Raw genomic sequence first — 18685 nt, forward strand, 5'->3', positions numbered from 1 at the left:
CATTAATTAGTATAATTATTAGTAATGTTTTTAATTAATCTGTAAAGTTTTACTAAGTATTGTTTTATTTTACTAATTTATTTAGTTTTTAATTGAGATTGTTAGTTAACTAATTTAGGTTTTAATTGAGATTGTTAGTTAACTAATTTTTTAGTTATCGTACAATTTATAGTTTTAATAATGTGATTATTAATGTGATATTTTATTAATTAAAAGAAGAAAGGTTGACCGAAGGTTGTAACAGCCTGATTTTATTAGATATTTTATTTATTGGCTTATTTGTGTGTTTTATTAATTAATTGTTTATTTAATTATTATGTGGAATTACTAATCAATTGAAATATCTAATTATATGCATATTTGTGTTTTATGATATAATTAGGATATAATTAGGATATTAGTAGTATACTATGTATTGGGCCAAATTAATAATTGGATGGGTGGGTAATAACATAACTAAGCCCATTAAGAGAAATATAGTAAGAAGAGGAAAACTAGGGTTTTAGAGATAACACAATTTGGGGAAAAGAAGAGAAGAGAAGAGAGGAGAAAGAACAAGAGAAGAGGAATTGTAGATTTCTTGAAGAGTGTGGATTTAAGAGTAGAGGTAAGGGTTTGAATACAAGTTCTTGTAGAATCTATAATTGGGTAATGTTTGTGTTGTGTGAATCTCTTCATTCTTTGCTATTTCATGAGAAATGTATGAACCCTAATTTCTATGATATTTCTATGGATTTACATGATTAAACATGATTTTGATGATATATGTTGTTCAATAATGATGAATACTGGTTGTATTTAATGTTTATTGATGTTTGGAAGTGATTTGGAGTGGTGGGTGTGTGATTTCGCAGTTCTGTATGTTGCTGAGTTTTTCTGCATAATCGCACAGCCGCTAAACGGGGACTCTGGCCGCTGAGCGGACCCTGCTGTAGGCAGAATTTTCCAACTTTAAAATGTCATAACTTTTGATCCGTAACTCCTTTTTAGGTGCCGTTTGAAGCATATTGAAGCTTAAATAATTGTATATATGATAGAATATAATGGATTGAAGCTTGTTTGATTAATTATGATGATAATTGGGAATAAAATGTAATTATATGTGTGTGTGTGTGTTGTGAATGTTGTGTACAATTGGTTGATAATTCATAGAGTTGAATTATTGTGATATGCGGAAAATTAAGATGGTAGAGATGATCTTAATTGCATAGGTTTGATTAACATTGTACATACATTCATATCATGGATGCCTTGAAACAAAGGTGGTTTGCTTTGAAACAAAAGCGAGGCTTAGATTCTAAAGTGAATCGGAAGCGGTAAACTATATGTTTACGTTTTGGTGGGCTTTGGTCTTGTCCGGATCGGAAGCGTGGCTTGGATTCTAGATATTGAATCGGAAAGCGGTGAAACTTTGGGTTCACAATTCGGTACCACATGCATAGCGTCACATATCTTGCATTGAGTCACACTTGAGTCGCACGTGTCGGTGTGAAATGTTGTTATTGGTGTGATTTATGTGATATGAATTGTGTGGAATGATGTTGGTGGATATGCATATATGTGAATTTGTGATCATTTGATATGAATAGTTGTTGTGTTATGAATGTGATATATGTGATTGAAACATATGTGATGTAGATGTTAATTCATATGTACTAATGATATATGTATATATGTATATATGTGTGGATATGTGAATCATGTTTGATTAATGATGATACATGGGGTAAGAGAGGTGACTACATGTATACTTGTGATATTAATGACATGATTCCAATGATGTAAATATATTCTATGATGTTTTGTGAAATGGGATAGAGATGAATATGTGTATTTGGTGATATATGAACATACTTGCGATACATCGGTGAATCTGTCTATATATTCGGAAAAACATGTATATGTGATTATGTGATGATAACTTGTATATTTAGAATATGATTATGTACATTGTTTAGGAATCATGTTTGATCACTTGGAATTGAATGAACTAAGTTGTACGACATGAATATGCGAATCTTGATTAATTGCATATGATGCATGTTTATGTGAACAATGATGAATTCTTGAAATGTATTCTTGTTGTGTTTTACATTTCCCATATTATGTTTTCTATAAGAAGTTGAATTCTCACCCTTCTGTTTGAATGTTATCCTTTGTTGGTAACGTGCAGGTTTCATGGATAGTGATGCTTCGAAGGAGTCTTAGCGTCGAGATTTAGATCTCTAGTAGGGTGTCGTGACTAAGTAGTCACTTGTGCTCTGGTCATATGTAACACATCTGTGATCCACATCTTCATCCGTGGCGAACATTGACACCTGAAACTAAGTAAAAGAGAGGTCAGATCGGAGAGGACGAAACGGGGAGATTCGCACAAGAGGTAAGCCTACAACACTTAGCTTGCGTTTTTGTTCCAAGGTGTACGTGTATTGATTGTTTCCACCAACAAAAATTTTTTTAGGGTTCTTAGTATGAATGTTAGGATAGGTTCATAGACTTTAAGGCTTGATTATGGGTTTCTGGGTTTAATTGGCGAAAGAGATAGGCGGAGAAGATGAAGATCATGTAGATCTTCACCCGGTTTCTGGGATTTTGTGGTGGTTCTAGGGGGTGGACGGCCACTTTCGGCCTTGATGTTGTTTGAAGAAAAGGAGAGAGTGGTAGAAACAAGAGAGAATGGGGAGGAAGATAGAGAAAAACAAAGATTAATGAGAGTAAGAAATTTTGGGAAGTGGGAATGAAGATAATGTTATCACTCTCCTTCCAACGGTTGTGCGACACGTGGCCACTACCAGGCCACGTGATTGGTCTTTCAGATCGCGACCCATCATAAGCATTATCATGCACCTTCCCTTAAACTTTACATGCATGCCATTGGATCCGGATCAAACGGCCACAGACCTCGCAGACATACCGTAAACCCAAACGCACGCACACACCCAATCTAAACGGACTTGAAACACCAATGGGCCAGGCCCCTTGCTAATTACACACCCTTTAATTTATACTCCAAATAAAAGTACACCCCCTGAATAAATTAAAAACAAAGTTAATTAATTTAATTTTTATAATTTTAATAATTTGCTTAATTGCTTTGTTTACTCAATTTTCTCCCCGATCCGATCATACCTATTGGTCGCATTGGCGAGGAATAAATTTAACATAATTTATTTATTTTTAATTTAATTAATTCTTGAATAATTCTCTCTTCGACCCGACTAAAGCTATTAGTCGCAAAGACGAGAGATGATAAAATGGATTGAATTCTTTATTTAATTTTCTCCTCGACCCGACTAAAGTTATTAGTCGCAAAGACGAGAGATGATAAAATGGATTGAATTCTTTATTTAATTTTCTCCTCGACCCGACTAAATCTATTAGTCGCATTAGACGACATGTAAAAATACATAAAATTTATAACACATTTAATTTGCTGCCCGCGATGATCAAATCTATCGATCTGAGTAACCAGCAATGCCCCTTAATCCGTTAGCTATACTGACCAAATCTATTGGTCATCGCATCAAACGGTGCCATATCAAATCAGGGTTGTACGCCTAAAACATCTAAAACACACTAAACCACGATACTATGGATTTTCATCCTTTTCAATCAGGCAATTCAAAATGCCTTTCAAATCAAATTCAAACTACGATAGGCCATTCAAAAAGCCTTCAAACAACCTCATACTAATTCTAAGACGTACAACCCTGTGCCCGAACTATGTTGACTTTGATTCTCCATAAGGAGATACGTAGGCACTTGGATAACCAAGGCGAGTCCCCCTCCCTAAAATCTCAATTCACTTAAAATCTCAATTTTGCCCTTTTCACTTCTTTAGCTATTAACCTTGATCTTTTAGCCATAAACTACTATCTTAGATTCAAAGCCAATAGGAAAGGGTTGAGGGTGCCTAACACCTTCCCTCGACCTAATTATAATAACTTACCCCGATCTCTTAACTGCGTAGGGTTTCCTATTCGCCCTTCAGAATAGGTGGCGACTCTAAGTCTTAATTTTTAGGGCAGGTTGCTACATCGGGCACGTGAGTTGAGAGATTTTTCTTCTCAACTTTTTTCTTAATCAAGATGTCTTGGACATCCTCTTCAGCATCACTTTCTGAAGTAGCAGATTCCCTGATCTTCCTCTTGTTGGAGTTAGGAACCTCTTTACTCTAGGGTTTTGAAGGACCATACCCAGTCCTTGTCTTGGTGAGAGTGGAGGTAGCCACAACCTTGCCTTTTCTAGTCTTGAGTTTCTTAGTAATTCCCGGCATTACAGTAGCATTGAGATCATTATCAGATAAGTCATCAAGATTCACCACATCCTCAGCAGCAAGATTTTGTGATTTCCTTGGTTCAGAAGTGTGAGTAATGGTTGAAGATCCCTTCCCTGCAAAGGGCTTCTCTACCCCTTTCTCAGTACTAATTCTAACTTCTTCTAGAAATAAGGAGGAAAGTTTGCCAAGTCTCCTTTCTTCCCCACCCATTTCCAACCTAGATGAACACGTAGTGTCATGCAGGTTAGTATCCATATTTACATCAGCAAGCATTTGAGAGGTCTTATTATAACGCCCTGAATTTAATTAATTGATTAATTAAATTAATTAAGGATTCAATTGATGGGAATTATCGAAGTTGGAAATTTATCGGAATTAATTTAAGGGACATAAGTGAATTATTATACTACTCGAACAGTTAAGTGGATAGTCGAATTAAATTGGTCGGTTTAATCAGAGAAATAATATTAGGAATAATATTATTAATTTGGAATAATTATTTAATTAAGTGAGATTGGTTGGTATTAGTAAAATGGAGGTGTAATTGTAAGCCCACTAAGAGGAATAATGTTATTTGGTTATATTTGATAAAAAGAGAAAAATTGAGCTATGAATAACTGTTAGAGAAAAGTGGCTATCAGAATAGAAGCAAGGGTTTGGAGAATGAGTTTGCCGGGAAGGAGAAAACGGAAGAATTTTGCGAAGCCGAAAGCTTGGAATTCGGCTGGAAATTGTAGAGCAGACTCCCAATACAAGGTAGGGATGGAGTTCTTGCTCTATAAACGGGGATATGATGAACCGTATGTAAGGGCGGGGTTTTAATTTTTCTAATGGGTTGTATGATGAGTAGTATGTGGGAATTAGGGTAATGAAGAATTAACCATGCATTCGTAGTTCAATTATAATAATTATATATTTAATTTAATATTGGTCAAAACAGTCCAAGAATATGACTTATAAAAGTTATTTTTAGGTTAACATATATCTTCTAGACCAAATATATTTAAATTAATAATAATATTTAAATAAAAAATATTAAATTTTAATGTCTAAAGAAATTTTATTCAATCTTACAACTAAGAATCCTTAATTTTTCAAATAATTTAAAAAAAAATGATATAGTGAGACGTGTCTCGTTTTTTTAGATGATCAATGCATCTTTTATTTTCTCAAAAATAAATATGACTAGAATATGATCTGCAATGCGCGAGTGTGTTAGTCTATTTTTAAAATTTTACGTTATTGTAATAATTAAAATAATTTTTTAGAAATTATGTTAGTAGTCATTAAGTAAACTTTTTTTTTTTGTATTTTCAGGATTCGAACACTATGTTAGTAGTTATTAAATTAATATATTGTTTACATTTTCAGGATTCGAACTCGTGACTTCAAGTATAATTTCTTTGTAATCTTTAACTTTTGAAAAGTGGAGAGACATTTTAGAAAATGCCACGTTGGATAATGTGTGATGTGGCATAAATAATGTTTGGACCAAAATGCAGGGACAACACAAGTTTCATATGAGAAAGGTGTATGAGATGTCGTTGGATGAAAAATCGCATGTTGAATGGAAGGATTTGATGTATCAGAGGCGTAGAACTGTCATAACACTATGGCTTGTATGCTACGGGAAACTTGCCACAAAGAATATAATGAAAAGTTTGGATTGATTGATAATGATAATTGTTGTATGTGTGAAAAGGAAGAAAATATCAATCATCTTTTCTATGAATGTGAAAAGCTTAAAAAAATATGGTGTAAGAGATTTGTGTGGTTGCATATCCGGCATCAGGGGCGGAGCTATAGTCCAGCGAGTTCGGGCACACGCCTGAGCTCAACCCCTCCTTTCATGGTATACTCCTCACCTAATAGTTGGGTTTTTAGACAACACTAGGATAAAAATTAGTAATTTTTAGATAAAATTAAGGGCAAAATTAGTAAACATAGGGTGTAAAATTTTTGAAAAAAATTAAGAGAAAAATGTTTAGACAATATTAAGGGTAAAATTAGTAAAAACAAAATATAAATTTTTTTGTCCGAGCTCCCTAAAATTTCTGGCTCCACCACTGTCCGGCATGAGCCTTAAAAGTGGAAGGAAGAACTTAAATGGATTTCTAAGGCTTGTAAAGGAAATGTTTGAAAAGCTATTCTTCTGAAGCTTGTAGCGACAAAAACTATTTATGGCGCTTTGAGGTATAACGATGATAGAGTGTTTGGAAACAAAGTGGAAAACAAAATGTAGAAAAGAGTATACTTGATAATATTGTGTATAGGGGGTGGTATAGTAGAAAGTTAAAAGAACACATAGCTAGATTAAGGAAGGCTTAGTTGGTTTTTGGTGGTATAGATTTTGGGACTGCATCATTAAGGATCGCCTTGTACTCAAGTAGATTTTTTGATTTAATCCAAGTTGATTTATTCAAAAAAGAAGAAAGATTATAAAGTATACTAAATGTGAAAATAAAAGAATAAATTTGATTGTCAAGATTTTATTTTATATAAAATCACTCTAACTAATATGAAATTATTATAAACTAATAAAATAAATATATAAAACAAAAAATAATATATAAAATATCTTTTAAATTTATCTATTTGCTTAAAACAAAATAAAAGACATTAAAAATATCAAATTCATGTAATCACGTGATCAATTAAAGAAACTTAATCACTAATACTAACATTAAATTTTATTTTATTTTAGTTTATCACCACAGGTTTAGTCGGCATCAATTAGTTTCAACCCCCTCCTGACCGTAGTTGCGGGGTATCGAACCATGATACTCCTTAAGAAATTCAGCGTCAATTACCACTGAACCAACTAACGATTGGTAATACTAACATTAAATTATTGTTTCTAAATATATATTACTAAATAATGGTTGCACATTGATAGGTGCAATGCACGTTATAATTAAACCTTACATATATGTAGACAAAAAAATGAGGCCCTAGGCAAAGCCCTTGATCGTCTGCTCCTAAGGCCTGGTCTGGACTCGATAATCTTCCAAATGACGTATTGGTCGATTTTTCAAATCACAGTGATTTGCGTATTGACTCACTCATTTGTCTATTTGAGAAATTGTTTAAACTAATTTTGTTCTTGAGGTTAATTTTGAATCGTTCATTTGGATCACAAATTGATTTTATAGAATCTCGACAATGTTTATTTTAAAAGTTTGTTGCTCACCAATCCATACACCAACATTGAGTTGATGATGGTCACTTGAAAAACTTTGTTATTCCCTCCAAGTGTTTGGTCAAATATTTGAAAGGTGTTCCCACATTTTCATGAACGGGTGTGGGTAAAGAAGTTGGTTCATGAAAGAAGAATTATATGACTACAACAATCTAATTTAAATAATAACAACTCATTTTTGGTAAATTAAGAGCCCCTTTATTTTGACTATTTTTAATAATATTTATAATAGATAAAATACCATTTTTAGTCCCTTAAATTTACCTCGGAGACAAGGCTTGCCTTTTTAGGAATTTTGAACGAATGTTTATGATGTTTGAGAGAGAGAGAGAGAGAGAGAGAGAGAGAGAGAGAATAATGGAAGATTATTGTCACGCAATCAATACAATAGACTGACGTGGGTTTTTACCCTATTGTATGGAACTAAATTTATTTATTTTTGGATAAAATGGACCTCTTGTTTTTGTACAACATTTGTCATAATTTAACTTGTCACCCCCCAAATTAGTCATGGCACCCCCAAAAATGCATGAAAAACCAAAATGTCCATCCAAAGTCATTTACCACATTTTTCCAAATTTGTGGAGAGCAACGGTTTTTTCAAATTCTCGGGAGATACCCGATTTTTGAGGAGCTTACTGGAAATTTCGCGAATACTAGTAAGTTTCCGGTATTTTTATGTATTTTCCGGTACTTTTTACCAAAATTTTTGAAATTTATGGTATTTTGTACTGGGAATTTCAAAGTTTCCGGTAACTTTATAAGTTCTTAGAATTTCCATTATTTTTAGTTTTTCTTAAAAATTCTATTTTTCTTATATTTTTAATTTTGGTTGAAGAGATAAACGTTAGGTCATTCTGTTGTTGTATCTACGGAATATAGAAAAAAAATCGTTTTTCTAATTTAATTGTATTTAATTCGACTTTATTTGTATTACGTAGACAATATGGCTGACCAGGAGGATTGCATAGCATGCATCAACAACAAAACATAAGTTTCATATTCAAACAAAATAAGACCCTAAAAAAAGCCTAGCCAGCATCAACACTAAAACATAACTTCTTTGACGTTATCCAAGATAATTGAACTCTCTCGAGGCATAGTCGACCAACATTACCATGTGTTGTATGATGAAATTAGATTCAGTGCAGATCAACTACAAAATTTTACTATTAACTTATGCTAAACGTAATTTAAAACAACTAAAACTTTGTAGGTGTTCTGCACTGAATCTATTTTCATCATACAACACATGGTAATGTGTTGGTCGACTATGCTCCGGGAGAGTTCAGTTATCTTGGATAACGTCAACGAAGTTATGTTTTACAGTTGATGTTAGTTAGGCTTTTTTGGGGGCCTTATTTTGTTTGAATATGGATGAGAACTACTAGTCTCATCGATCTCAGTTTGAGACACTTTTGATATCTGTGTTTTTATTAGGTTGATATAATTTTATTTTTGTTATGTTTGACACTATTTGTAAGATTTATAAGATGTTTTCTTTTCGTGTTCTATATATGATTACATTTACATTACACTACTATGATATACTTTGGAAAAATCATGATTCTTATGTGTGAACATCTTTTTTATTGCATAATCTTTTTGGCTTATATATGTTTCGAATAGATAACAAACATCAAATGACAAATAACAAACAACAGAGTTGCGGCCATTGAAGTACACTTCTACATTGATAAAATACCGAGGAAGAGGCATTTTGTTGAAATGATGTATTATCACATAACCCTAACACCCCTATTTATACAAATGGTGGTGCATTCTAGACCGCACAAATGTGTTTATGCAATCAGGATCCTCCAAAAGTGTTGGCAAAATCTCAACCGTTTAAAAAACAAAAAGTGGAAATATTCTAAATATTTAACTTATCTGAAATTTCTGGTATACACCGGAAATTTGAAAATTCCGGTATACCAAAAATTTCAAATAAACTAAAGTTCCGGTATGGTGTACCAAAAATTTCAAATTAACTGAATTTCCGGTATTTCGTACCGAAAATTTTGTGATGCATACCGGATATTTGTTTCAAAAATTATCTGTTTTTCACATTTTTTTAATCAGGAATAAAATTGAATTAAAAAAATTAAAGGGTGGCAAATACAATTTAGGGGTGCCAAGTAAATTTCCTTATATTCCCTCAGCCCAATATATGTTTCATTATACCCGTTTCAATCATACTCTTATCAAATTTTTTTAAATGTTATACTATCTTTGAGAAAATAATAGATTTTTTATAGAGATTGGATAAAATTTAAGAAAATAAAGGATAATAATTAATATTTTTTTAAAAACTAACCATTCGTAATTATCTATGAATTATACTATTAAATAAAAGAGATTAATGGTTATGCACTGTCAGTGTAAAAAGTTTTACACGGTTAGTTCATCCCAACCATTCATAATTATTATTTTATATATAATTAAAATGAAAGTCAAACATAACTTAAAATCTGACAGTTATAATTCGTTGACGGTGTAAAAGTACTTTAGACCGTCGGTGTATTCCCATTAAATTCTAAATAAAAATTATTAATTATCCTAATTATTTTTTATTGTTATTAATTTTCATTTTTATAGAGAATTTGGTTTATTAATGGTTTTTTTTTATGTTTCTAATTATATTAAATTATTTTCTTATTACAATTTCATTAAAACTGTGAGATTTCAAAATAAGACGCATTTTTATATTGTATTTTTTTTTCATATTACCAATAATATTAACATCTATTTTTGTTATAGACTTTTTAATATTATAGATTTTGTTATATTAAAATATATTTTAATATAACTTCTTAAAGTTGTATTATAGATCTTTTGATTATTCCAAATTATGTTAAAATATATTTTTATTACAATTTGATTAACATAATAAAATATCTAAATATTTTCTATATTTTTAAAAACACAACTTCTCAACATGAGTGGCAAGGGGCGTGGACGGCCGAAGAAGGCCTTGCTACCTCCGGCGAGTCGTGACAAATCACCATCTCAACCAGTTACAGAGATAGAGAGTACGAATTAAGGGAAAGGAGTGCAAAGCAATTCAAGTACGAAGGTAACACAGGTGAAAACAACAAAATCTCTGCAGGTGGAAGGGCCGATTATCCTAGATGAAGATATCGTGGAGAACCTGGAAAATCCAAAGAAGCTATGGGTGGATATCATCAGTGGTAACAGAAACCCTTCTAATGGATTGCAAATGGAATTTGTGGCTCCGAAGGTGATTAATGGAGAAATTGATAACATGAACATGAATCATTTTCGCTGTGTATGAAAATGTGAAGTTTAATATTTATGAAATGTACTTTAGTTCATCCGAATATCAGTGTTATGTATCTGTTTTATTAAAATGAGATGTTAATTCGTGATGTATAATTTAATGTGACGTGTGACATCCTAATTTCACATTTATAAATTGGAAAAGAATTACTCTGATTTTCTTAACATTCTACAGGGTAAAGTGGGATGTTACACCGCAAATATACCTAAAGTGTACTTTCTAATATGTTTATCATCAGCTACAATATTTTTATCTGAGATATTAGGGCAAGATGGTTCAACATTAGGTTTAGACACACTACCTCTATGGGGAATGGAGGTTGCTCGTGATGACCTTGCATAAGGCAATTTTTCCCTCTTGAACTCCGTTGCTGGGTACGGAACGACGGACAATGGGACAACATCGAGTACCTCATCGTGAAAAGGAGATATCGGGTGGATATTAGACCTAGATACGTCCTCTTTACCAGGTGCATGCTTAGTAGAAGACGAACCACAATGTTGAGACATCCTTGAGAATTTGTGCATTAGAAATCGTTGACGGATAGATCCTCTTTGGATTACAAAGATGAGAATTCACGATCAGCATATTCACGATCAGCATGGTCACGTAGATATATGAGAAGAAATGTATGATGATGATCATCATAATAGTTATGAGATATGAGATGGTTGCGAAACATGGTCATGAAATGAGAGTCATCAAATAAACTGGACCATGATTTGCGTACGCATCCAAAGCGTTTCAATGATTTTATGGGAAGTTTCGAAAGAACGTAGAAGGCAACATCATCGTGAATATACTTTTTGCTAACCTTTGAATCGGAAGACTTGCTGAACGCCGGAGATTGCTTCTGCTGATAATCCATGGTCGAGCTGAACGGTGGTGATCGCTTCTGCAGACAATTCGTGGTCGAGTTGAACGATGGTGATTGCTTTTGCAGATTTCGCTTCCAAAGAGAAGAAATTTCTTCAATTCACTATTACTACTTGCTGGGTTAAAGAAATGTTTGAATTGGGGCTCTAAGTCCAAAAGCCATTTAACATGACACGTCGTACTAATTATATAAGTGAAATATCTCTTTTCATGAGAGAGAATATTTAAATTAATTTTGGGGTCAAAACAATTAAAATATGATAATTTTTATAAAAAAATTTGTCAAAACTTCTCCAAAAATTAACGATTATGATTTCACTAAAACTGTTTTACACTGATGTATTTTCATTAAACCAATTATATTAAATTAATTATATATTTAATTTAATATTGGTCAAAACAGTTCAAAGAATATGACTTATAAAAATTATTTTTAGGTTAACATATATCTTCTAGATTAAATATATTTATATTAATAATAATATTTAAATAAAAAATAAATATTTTAATGTGTAAAAAAAATCTATTCAATCTTACAACAAAAAATCATTAATTTTTCAAATCATTTTTAAAAAAATAATATGATTTAGCGAGACGTATCTTATTTCTTAGATGACGGTGTAAAGTTAGCTTACATCTTTAGTGCATCTTTTATTTTCTCACTCGTCTATTTTTTATATTTTATGTAATTGAAATAATTAAAATAATTTTTTAGACAATATGTTAATAGTTATTAAGTAAACATACGTTTTGTTTTTTTTAGGATTCGAACACTATGTTAGTAGTTATTAGATTAACATATTTTATACATTTTTCAGGATTCGAACTCGTGACCTCAAGCATAATTTCTTTGTAATTTTTAACTTTTGAAAAGTGGAGAGACATTTTAAATGATGCCACGTAGGATAATGTGTGATGTGGCAAACTAATTTTATGTGGCATAAATAATGTTTGGACAAAAATGCAGGGACAACACAAGTTTCATATGAGAAAGATCTATGAGATGCTGTTAGATGAAAAATCGCATGTTGAATGGAAGGATTTGATGTATCAGAATGCAGCAAGGTCTAAAACTGTCATAACACTATGGCTTGCATGCCACGGGAAACTTGCCACAAAGGATGTAATGAAAAAGTTTGGATTAATCGATAATGATAACCGTTGTATGTGTGGAAAGGAAGAAAGTATCAATCATATATTTTATGAATGTGAAAAGCTTACAGAAATATGGTGTAAGAGTTTGGAGTGGTTGCATATCTGGCATGAGCCTCAAAAGTGGAAAGAAGAACTTAAATGGATTGTTAAGGCTTGTAAAGGAAAGGGTTGAAAATCTATCATTCTCAAGCTTGCAATGACGGAAACGATTTATGGCACTTTGAGGTATAAGAATGATAGAGTGTTTAGAAACAAAGTGGAAAAAAGAATGTAGAAAAGAGTATATTTGATTATATTGTGTATAAGGGGTGGTATAGTAGAAAGTTAAAAGAACACATAGCTAGATTAATGAAGGATTAGTTGGTTTTGGGTGGTATAAATTTGGGGACTGTATCATTAATGATCGCCTTGTACTCAAATAGTTTTTTTGATTTAATCCAAGTTGAATTATTCAAAAAAAAGTTAACATATTTTTTGCATTTTTCAAGACTCGAACTCGTGACCTCAAGTATAATTTCTATATGATTTTTAACTTTTGAAAATGAAGAGACATTTTAGAAGATGTCATGTAGGGTAATGAGTGATGTGGCAAAAATAATTTTACGTGGCAAAAATGATTTTACGTGGCAAATATGTTGAAAATCTATTTTAATATATATAATAGATAGGTAGCATATCCGGTGAGAACTTATATCTTTTGCGAGAAATGAGAACTGAAATTCTGGTATCAGATATGTGATATCGAATGAGATGTCACGACACAAATATCTGTTAACCCAATTCGGTGACAAACACACCTACTCTGGGGGACTATCGAGCTAGGGACGAAACCAATATTCGATAGTATCAATTCAGAGTTAAACTCCACCGTTTACAACTTCTCACTTAATCATTACACTTCCTATGACTTCTACCTAAGACTCACCTAGGTATGAGGCCCTCCTCAAATCCCTTTAATCACAACACACTGTGACAAAATAACACGAACAAAGAAAACAAAAAACTGTCTTCCAAAACACATAATCCTCAATGCTTAAAAGCTTATGAAGACGAAATACTCTCCTTACTTAACAGCTTCAGAGATCGCACAACATTCAGCACCTACAGGTTTGTGAATGCACACATTTTAAACTTACAACACAAAACCCTTTAACCAAATGCATAGCAACACAATTAGGATTAGATGCACTCTTATAGATCAGCCATAGCCAATAATCATGGGCTTGGGTCAATCATTAAATAGGGTTCAGAACACCCAATAAATCTTCCAAGAAATTAGGTCATACATACTCCAATATTATTGGAGTAGCTAGAGAAAATTCATCCTGAGATTGTGCAACCAAAATACACAATCAGTTAAACAACTGACAAACAGAACCCTAAAAAAATTGTTGCTCGATTCAGTTTCAAAAACCTAGGATGTTAAGACATCTGCTTTGACATCTATGCAGAACATCTTAATAATATGTTTTACCAAAATTGCTGCCAACACCAACAAACCCCCCCTTTGGCGAATTTTGGCTAAAACATCATTAGGTCACATACTCATGGTCATACACAGCAACAAAAATAATAGCAGCAGCACAGGTCACATACTCAGGGTCATACATATTCACATGTTATTCACATGCTCCCCCTCAACTCACCATAATTAACTAACTAGTAAGTAACATAAGCTACTAAATACTCCCCTTTTTTAGCCAGAATATGCCAAAATTAAGAGTAAGAAAATATTCAAGGTAGTTTAAAGAATTACAAAGAAATAGCGAGCACACGCATGTGCTAAAAACAACAAAAAACACAGTTATTAGCCAGTTTCTAGCAGTCTTCAGGACCAGCAGACTCAACAGCCTCAGAACTGTCCTCCTCATCAATTGACCTTCCGCCTTCAGAGTCCACTTCCTCATCAGCACTATCATCCTTTTTCAGGTCCTTGATCATCTTTTAAAACTTAGCCTTTCTTGTAGAGCTAACCCTGATAACTTTATCAAGTTCTTTGTAGGCTTCCAGAAGTTCATAAATTATCTCAGCCTTGGTTGAGATCTTGTACTCAGCAAATGCAAATGTTGTGGAAATTTCAGGGACATTCTTACTTGTAAAAAGTTTAAAATGAAGATACAAAATAGACTCCCCTTTGGCTATGACATCAATGCCAAGAAGAATCCCAAGATGTTGGCTTAGGATAATGCCACAGGTGAGAGTAGGAAAGGCAATAGGCATCTTTACTGCACATGTGCCAGCATGCTTCACAGTTTGCTTAAAAATATAGGTACCATAATCAAAGGCCTTCTTGCTTCCGACTGCATAAATGAGTTTTCCTAAACTCACAGAGATAATTGAAGAGTTGTTGGTAGGAACCTAGTTGGCTGCCCAAATCCTATGCAAGATGGCATATTTGACACTCAGTTTTCTTCCCGGAAGCTTGTCCTTCATCGGCCAAGTATTCACCTAATTTGCAGTTATTGCTTTGCAAACCTGTTTATCGGTCACTTCCAATTCACATTATTCATCTTCTCTTCTATCCAGATATCTATTAATAACAGCCAGTGAGAATTCAACGCATCTCCCTCTAACTTAGATTTTCCTGAATTCTTTACTTCTGTGATCAGCACAGTCCACCAGAATCTTTACAATGAACTCTGTTACAAGACCCTCATAGCATTTTCTAAGCCAAGTTATAGTCTTTATCAAGCCAGTATGAGTGATCAGATCCATAATCTCTAGACACTCAAGATCCTCTCTTCCCAACTCTCTTTCAAGAGCAATTCTCCTTTGATAAACATACTTCCATTGGTCAACATTGTCCCTAGAGTGGAAATAAATGTTGTCCATATGGGGCATCAGGCACGTGAATTGAGAGATTTTTCTTCTCAATTTTTTTCTTAATCAAGATGTCTTGGACATCCTCTTCAGCATCACTTTCTGAAGTGGCAGATTCCCTGATCTTCCTCTTGTTGGAGTTAGGAACCTCTTTACTCTAGGGTTTTGAAGGACCATACCCAGTCCTTGTCTTGGTGAGAGTGGAGGTAGCCACAACCTTGCCTTTTCTAGTCTTGAGTTTCTTAGTAATCCCTGGCATTACAGTAGCGTTGAGATCATTATCAGATAAGTCATCAAGATTCACCACATCCTCAGCAGCAAGATTTTGTGATTTCCTTGGTTCAGAAGTGCGAGTAATGGTTGAAGATCCCTTCCCTGCAAAGGGATTCTCTACCCCTTTCTCAGTACTAATTCTAACTTCTTCTAGAACTAACGAGGCAAGTTTGCCAAGTCTCCTTTCTTCCCCACCCATTTCCAACCTAGATGAACACGTAGTGTCATGCAGGTTAGTATCCATATTTACATCAGCAGGCATTTGAGAGGTCTTATTGTAACGCCCCGAATTTAATTAATTGATTAATTAAATTAATTAAGGATTCAATTGATGGGAATTATCGAAGTTGGAAATTTATCGGAATTAATTTAAGGGACATAAGTGAATTATTATACTACTCGAGCAGTTAAGTGGAAAGTCGAATTAAATTGGTCGGTTTAATCAGAGAAATAATATTAGGAATAATATTATTAATTTGGAATAATTATTTAATTAAGTGAGATTGGTTGGTATTAGTAAAAGGAAGGTGTAATTGTAAGCCCACTAAGAGGAATAATGTTATTTGGTTATATTTGATAAAAAGAGAAAAATTGAGCTATCAATAACTGTTAGAGAAAAGTGGCTATCAGAATAGAAGCAAGGGTTTGGAGAATGAGTTTTCAGGGAAGGAGAAAATGGAAGAATTTTGCGAAGCCGAAAGCTTGGAATTCGACTGGAAATTGTAGAGCAGACTCCCAATACAAGGTAGGGGTGGAGTTCTTGCTCTATAAACGGGGATATGATGAACCGTATGTAAGGGCGGGGTTCTAATTTTCTAATGGGTTGTATGATGAGTAGTATGTGGGAATTAGGGTAATGAAGAATTAACCATGCATTCGTAGTTGTTCTGTTTGGGAAGGTAGTGATTTTCTGTGTTGGAATTGTGTTTGAATTAGTTTCTTAATTGATGTTGTGAATAGAAAATTATATTCGGTAATATTTGGTAGTGATCGATTGATGTATCGTGTGATGAAATTATTGCTTGTAATTAATCGTAAGAGGCATGGAAATAGAACTGGAAAATTGCAGAAGAATTCGAAATGTTTTGCAAGGAAGAAATTGATTACTGAACGACACACCCTGGTAAGGGGAGTGTGCCGAACGACACGCATGGGGAAGGATGGTATTCCCGACGGCATGCATAGTAATGAAGAAGTGTCAAACGACACTTTGCTGTAATATCCTTTTTTAAACCTGGCCTAATATTTTTTTGTTATAATAAACTTAAGGTAAGTGATAATGACATTGTATTATTTCTTTAGGTTACTAATATAATAATAGAGTAATGCTGTATAGTAAGAATGATTTGAATAAGAAATGCAAGAATGAACACTTGTCATTGTTTTAGAGGATAATTTTAAATTAATTTTAAATTTAATTTCTTTTTTAATAGAGATCATGGGGTAGTGGTAGTAATGAATGGTTGAGATTTAATTCTTGCATTTCTTGGTTTCATACTTTCTTACTAATAAGCATTTTCCATAATAATAATAATAATAATAATAATAATAATAATAATAATAATAATAATAATAATAATAATAATAATAATAATAGTTTAGTATTATTAGATATAAATGGTTTCTAGGAGTTTTGAGTTAGTAGTAGTTCCAGAAATTAAATTGCACCGAGATGATAAATAGCAAGGTAATTATCAGAGTGAATATATATTTAGCAGAGCTAATTCAATTAATTGTTACAGAGATGATTTATTATCAAGTTAATATAGTCCAATTAATTTATTAGCGGATAAATAATAATGATATTACAAAGTTGGTTTATAACAGAAAATTTAGTAATTAAATGCATAGTAACAACATAGGTAATTAGTACCAGAAAATTAGCAGCTTTAATAATAGGGGCTAGTAATAATAATAGGATTTATGAAAATATTACCGTTTAGAACTATTAGTGAATTTAAACGATAATTTAATTAATTGATTTCAGATGAGAATTGTCTGAATAATTTCGGAACGTGCGTAGATTATTTTTGGTTGGATTGTTGGACTGAATACTTGTTGATATTATGTGAATTGCCTTGGACTTATTCATGGTTGATTTGTTGTGATGTATGTGCCGTTGTTGATGTATTGTTGTGATGTTTTGCTTTTGTTGTTGATTTTATTGTTGTGTCGTGCTGATTTGAAGTTGTAGGCCAATGGCCAGTGACGTTGTGGTGTTATTATTCTATTAACCTTGTGATGCACAAAAAATTTAGTGACGATGTGTTACCTCTAATTACTGGTAACAATGGTGATGTAAGCTTATGTCTTTGTGATGAATGGTTAATGTTGTGATGTGATGTTGCATGTGTCGAGTCACATGCATTGCATATTTCTGCAACGGTCTGGATTGAAAAAATAGTGACGAAGGCTTATGCCTATTTTGATATGCCTCTAATAATTGGTATTTCGCGATGGGGGATGAAGCCCTGGATACCACATGCACGTGCACTGTTAGTGTCGCATTTGGTTTTGCATAAGTGTGATTTAACTGCGAAGTGTTGTGATTTGATGTTATGAACATATGTGAAGTATTGTGACTTGAATTATGATGTGAATTACTTGTTGGATATTATGATGTGAAATGAGATGTTAATACTATGAGGTGATGATTTTATGATACTCGAACTCTAATGCATATTGTTTATCATACTCCTGTTTATATGGTTCGATATCTCACCCCTTATGTTTGAATGTTATTCGTATGTTGGTAACGTACAGGTTAAGAAGATTAGTGCAC

The sequence above is a fragment of the Vicia villosa genome, linkage group LG2, assembly GCF_029867415.1.
Source record: "Vicia villosa cultivar HV-30 ecotype Madison, WI linkage group LG2, Vvil1.0, whole genome shotgun sequence".
Taxonomy (NCBI): domain Eukaryota; kingdom Viridiplantae; phylum Streptophyta; class Magnoliopsida; order Fabales; family Fabaceae; genus Vicia; species Vicia villosa.